Here is a 5,632-nt window from a genome sequence, read left to right on the forward strand (position 1 = left end):
GAAAGAAAGAAAGAAAGAAAGAAAGAAAGAAAGAAAGAAAGACACCTCGGCCCTACTCTGAAAATTACCATTTTTTTTTAAAAAGACAGGGTTTCTCTGTGTGGCCCTGGCTGTCCTAGAGCTCACTCTGGACCAGTCTGGCCTCAAACTCACAGAGATCTACCTGTGTCTGCCTCCAGAGTTCTGGGATTAAAGATGTATGTGCATTACCACTGCTCAGCAAACACTGATTTCATTGGGTTTCAGAATTTATTTAATTTTTCATTTTCTCTCAATGATTTTGTAATATAACTAATTTGAGTGACCAGAGGCCTGGGGGAAAAGAGGCTGAACCAGGGTCAGTATGTATCTCCTGAGTGACAAGCAATCTGCTTATATACGGTGATCCACCCATACCAGTGAATGAATGAACATTTCAGAGAAATTACATTCTTATTGGGGTGGCTAGAATCGCAAAGACATATAACCCAACTTGATATACCATCAGAACCTACATAACTCTGGAATCACATGAGGTTCACCCTCTCTGGGAAGACACACGTGCTCCAGCTCTCGCACGCGCGCGCGCGCGCGCACACACACACACACACACACACACACACAAACTAAAATAAATCTCTTTCTTAAAAAACAGTATGAAGTAAATGTCATAGATAAATGTGGTATGAAATATGGAATGAAAAGAACAAGAAGGAGTTAACAAGAACGAGCTTCCTCAAGAGGGTGTTTTAAGCTGGATCTTGAAGTGATAGGCATGAATTAGCAGGGAGAAGTGGGATGTGTTCAAAGGCAAGGAGCAAGCACGGAAATAAGCAAGCCATATGTGCAGGTCCATAAGCATAGTTGCTTGGCTGGAGAGGAAAATAAGGAAAGACGAGATTGGAGAGATTAAGGGCGGGCACAGCAAGTCAGTTAAAAGCCTCCCAGGCCAGTTTGAGGAATTTAGATTCAATGTGGTTGATTAGTAGGTATGCACCGTAGGTCCTTGAGCAGAGGAGTAACAGAGTGAAGGCTGATTTGGACCAGCATGAAAGACGGGCGGAAGCAAGGCAACTGTCAGGCCACGGCACAGATGTGAAACGTGTGATGGGCATGGGCGGTCCCCTCCTTTGTTGCATACAATGCGTGCGTTTTCTTATTCCCAGCCCTATTGCCTACTGCACTCATATCCTGTGTGCACGAAAGAACAGTGTTCCAGTGTAAAGAACTCCACCAGATCATGACTAGGTGGTGAGATAACACTACCCGTTAGGGTAAATCGAAGATTGTACTGAGTGGGTAGACAGGGCTAAAAGGTTGCCAATTAGGAGTAAGCTCTGAGCAATGGTCGGGTGGATGGTATGAGTGCTCAAATGTGTAAATCCAAGTGATAAATGCTTCAGGTAGATCCTATTAGGAACAACGAACATAATGCAAAAGCGAACTTGAGGAAAAGTATCCACTAGGTGTCATCATTGTTGTAAGTTGTAATAGGATTTACCACGTCCAATAGGTAGAATAATCCCCTCCTAAATATGTCTATTCTATAATCCTTAAACCTGTGAATATGCTAAGACAGAATGGAATAAGAAGTGCAGATGAAATTAAGATTGCTAATCGCCTGAGCTTATTAAAATAGTGAGATTAGCATAGATTAGTCAAGCGGAACTAATGCAGTCAATAGAGTTGGTGTATGTGAGAGAATCCGGAGAGAAAGTTGGAGAGATGTAATGACAGGACTCATCTCACCCTTGCTGGCCTTAATTAGGGGAAAAGCCAAGGACCAAGGAGTGTTGGGTGACTTCCCGGACCAGGGAAGATAAGGAAATAGATTCAACTCTAGACCACCAAAAGTGACACTGACAGCCTTGCACTTGACTTTTAACCCAGTAACACTTGTATCAGACCCCTGACCTCCAAGACCTTAAAGGAATAGATGTATATTATTTAAGCTACTAAATTTGGAGTCATGTGTTATAGCAACAACAAGAAATTAATGCCACGAAAATCTTTTTTTTTGCATGTCATAGCAGTGTATTTTATTAGATCTCTTTGCCAGAATCTGACACCTAGAAGTGTGTAATCTTACACCTTACACTGACTGCTTGAGTGCCAGTATGATCCACCAGTTCAAACTTCCTTAACTATCTTTCCCGTGTTTTTTCAAAGACTGATGTAGAATCTTCTCCACCTCCCCCACTGGCTGCTTTCCCAAAGCAGTTACCAAAGGAGATCTGTGATGTTATGAATACAAAGAATTTGAACAGAACCGGAAAACAACGAAACAACTGTCAAAGGAAACATCAAGTAAGGAGAGACTTCCACAGAAGTTGTAACACTCAAAAAAAAGAAAAAAAACACAAAAAAAAACTGTGCCCTGTTTCTGAATGAAGCTCCAGGTCTTGCTCCGTCAGAGGATAACGACGGATATACTGTACCATCACCTTGCCTTTTTTCTGATCAGAAGTGTTCTTACTCCCGGCTTTTCTGATCGTGTCCATCACCCACACCCTTGCCTTAGATGGTCCCACCACAGTGACTCAGGTTTAGCCAGCTGAATGAGAGTGTGGCTGTGAATGAAAGTGTGGCTGTTGACCTCCAGGGTGCGAAGGTATTCGCCCTCAGGGCCAAATATGTCCCTGGTCCTCTTCCATGTAAAACATTAGTGGGCTGTGGAAGTAGTCAGGCACATTCCACCATGTGTTCCTTCATGGATCACTCATTCCTGTCTCCCGTAGGCTCCTACTTGCTTTAGCACAGAGCGATTCCAGGAAGCTGGTTGCTTTTGCTTGTTTTGTTTGTTTGTTTTTGTTTCTTTTTGTTTTTGTTTTTTGTTTTTTGTTTGTTTTTGGTTTTTGGTTTTTGTTTGTTTTTGGTTTTTGGTTTTTCGAGACAGGGTTTCTCTGTGGATCCCTGACTGTCCTGGAACTCACTCTGTAGACCAGGCTGGCCTCGAACTCAGAAATCCACCTGCCTCTGCCTCCCAAGTGCTGGGTTTAAAGGCGTGCACCACCAACACCCGGCCGCCACGAAAGTCTTAAAATAGCAAGTACTCATTACACCTTTCTTTTTCCTTCTTTTCCTTCCTTTATTTTCCTTTCAAGACAGGGTCTCATGCATCTCACTCAGTCTGGCCTCAAACTTGCTATATAGCTTAGATAACAAGAAGCCCGTGAAATGATGATTTTCCTACCTCTGCCTCCCAAGTGCTATGATTACAGGTGTGTGTCACCATGCACAGTTTATGTGCCACCACACCCAGGGTCTTGTATATGGTAGGCAAGCTGTATATGCACTCTACAAACTGACCTGCATTCCCAGCGTTCAGATGATATCATAAAGATATTATTTGATTGATAAGCATGCCATTCAATGCCAGCTTTTGTTACAAAAAATCATCAGTGATGTTTGCTGTGTGGGTTACTAATCCATGCTCTTAAAAAAACGGGCACAACAATATTCAATCCTTTTCCACATGAACATGAACGATGAATGACAGCATCACACCAATAGCTTGACTGGAGTGTAGATATCTCAGGAACTAACAAATGCACTGATTAGAGTTTAAAAGAACGGAATGCATTTGTACATGAGGATGGATACCTAGAATCCAACTGAGCACTTAGGAGGCTATGATGCAGGTGGATCGGGAGTTTAAGGCCAGCCTGGGTTGTATAGGGAGATCCTAGCTCAAAAGGAAGGAAGGAGGGCAAGTGAGATGGTTCAGCGGGTAAAGTAGCTTTTTGCCCAGTCCTGGGGACCTGAATTTAATCCCCAGATCTCACACAATGAAAAAAGAGAACAAACTTCTATAAGCTGTCCTCCGACCTCCACACTCGTGCCCTAGCACACACAGAGAGTCATATACATACAGAACCAATGAGTGTAAAATAAAGGAACAAGAGAGCAGCCGGTTGTAAGATCGGTACACTACTACCCATGAAACATCAATTACACATCGATTTCAGCTGCCTGAATGTCCTTAGCAGAGGAGATGGAAGATAGAAATCAAACTTGGCCCATTTCCTCCTAGATGTCCCACTCTGGCCTGAGACTATTCTGGAAGGGTCTGCTAAAACAGATCGTTCACTTGAAGCAGTACTTCCCATCCATGACTAACCATAAGAATCATGCCCAAAGATTTTGGTTTTGGTTTTGAAACAGGGTTTCATATAATCCACACTGGCCACAAAGGATGGCCTTGAACTTCTGATCCTACTTCCTCTACCCTCCCAAATGATGGGATCGCAGGCACGCCTTTCTCCCCATCACCTGGTTCATCTGTAAACATTTACAATCTCTGACTAGTCCTGCTGTTCCTCCCAGACCATTTAAGTTGGCATTGCTAGAGGTGGGTGCAGGGATAGCTAAGTCTTTCTAGGCTCCTGGGTGACTCTGCTGTACAGCTAGCTTGGGAACCATTGCTTTAAATTGATATTCTGCCTCACCCCAAAGTTGTCTGGCTATGCCCAATTAGCCTTCCCTAGTGTTATGGAGGAAAGAACTCAAATGGACTGGTCCCCTGAGGGACCCCCATCTGGTACCCTTGCCTCTCCAGGTCTTGGCTTTCCATCCTTTTTCTCTTGTCTGAGTTGCTGGAGTGAGTCAATTCTATACCAGGGCACCCCAGGAAGGAGATACAGCTGGAGCATGTCAAATTAATCCCTGCTGTAGCTTCTCCTGGCTGACTAATGCCTTAAACGCCATTCTCCTTATCTCATTTTCCACTTGAAGATGGCCTGGGAATATTTAGTTACAGCTTTCACTCAGCTTCCTTGTTCCTAGTAGAGAGAACATGAGGTAGTGTTCACATATTGTTCTCACAGAGACAACAAACTGAAACAGACACCTCTGGGACATTACCATACTCCATTACTATAGAAGCACATAAGGTCAAAAAAGAAACAAAGGAATGTCCCATGGGCTCTCTTGTGGCCCAGCACGTCTCCAGTTCTCCTGCTTGAGCTTTATTGGTCTAGTGTTTTCTGTATGGACAAGTGTTACATGAGGCATCATGATTATTAAAATCATATTTAAGGTAAAATGGCTGCTTTCTAACTTTTCTGAAACCTATCTAACCTCTGCTCACCTTCCCTTAATTCATTTTTTACAAACATCTGTCTTTTTTTAAGATTTATTATGAATACAGCATTCTGCCTGCATGTATGCCCGTTGACCAGAAGAGGGCACCAGATCTCATTATAGATGGTTGTGAGCCACCATGTGGTTGTTGGGAATTGAACTCAGGACCTCTGAAAGAGCAGCTGGTGCTCTTAACCTCTGAGCCATCTCTCCAGCACCCCTTAATTCAATTTTTGCCTGTTGGCAAAAGCTCATGTGTGTTCCTTTTACGAGCCACACTTAACCCACGGTGGGGCCCAGTTGGATATCTGGAAGAAAAGCTACTGGTGGGATGGGCATTGCTTCTCTAGCCACCTATTGATGTGCTTGGCCTTCTTAAAGCACAGGATGTTGCCCTCTTGCTGTTTTATTGATGATACTGAACTGCCTGAGAGTAAAGAGAATCTGAAGAGAAATCAGTTAAGCTAATTAGTCAGATTCCAGTCAGTAATTCTGTCTATAGTCAGCCAACCCACCAGCCAAGTAAGAAAGAAAGAAAGAAAGAAAGAAAGAAAGAAAGAAAGAAAGAAAG

At 43.3% G+C, this 5,632-nt stretch overlaps 1 protein-coding gene and 1 pseudogene across 1 annotated transcript in view; one reads left to right on the forward strand and one right to left on the reverse strand.

The window, feature by feature from the left end:
- Positions 1 to 5,632, forward strand: part of Frmpd3 (FERM and PDZ domain containing 3) — a 95,910-nt gene that overhangs the window by 64,655 nt on the left and 25,623 nt on the right. The gene's annotated exons all lie outside the window — the stretch shown is intronic.
- On the reverse strand, positions 2,200 to 2,702 carry LOC114621243 (annotated as a pseudogene).

This window comes from Grammomys surdaster, unplaced genomic scaffold (genome assembly GCF_004785775.1).
Source record: "Grammomys surdaster isolate TR1022 unplaced genomic scaffold, NIH_TR_1.0 173, whole genome shotgun sequence".
Classification (NCBI taxonomy): Eukaryota; Metazoa; Chordata; class Mammalia; order Rodentia; family Muridae; genus Grammomys; species Grammomys surdaster.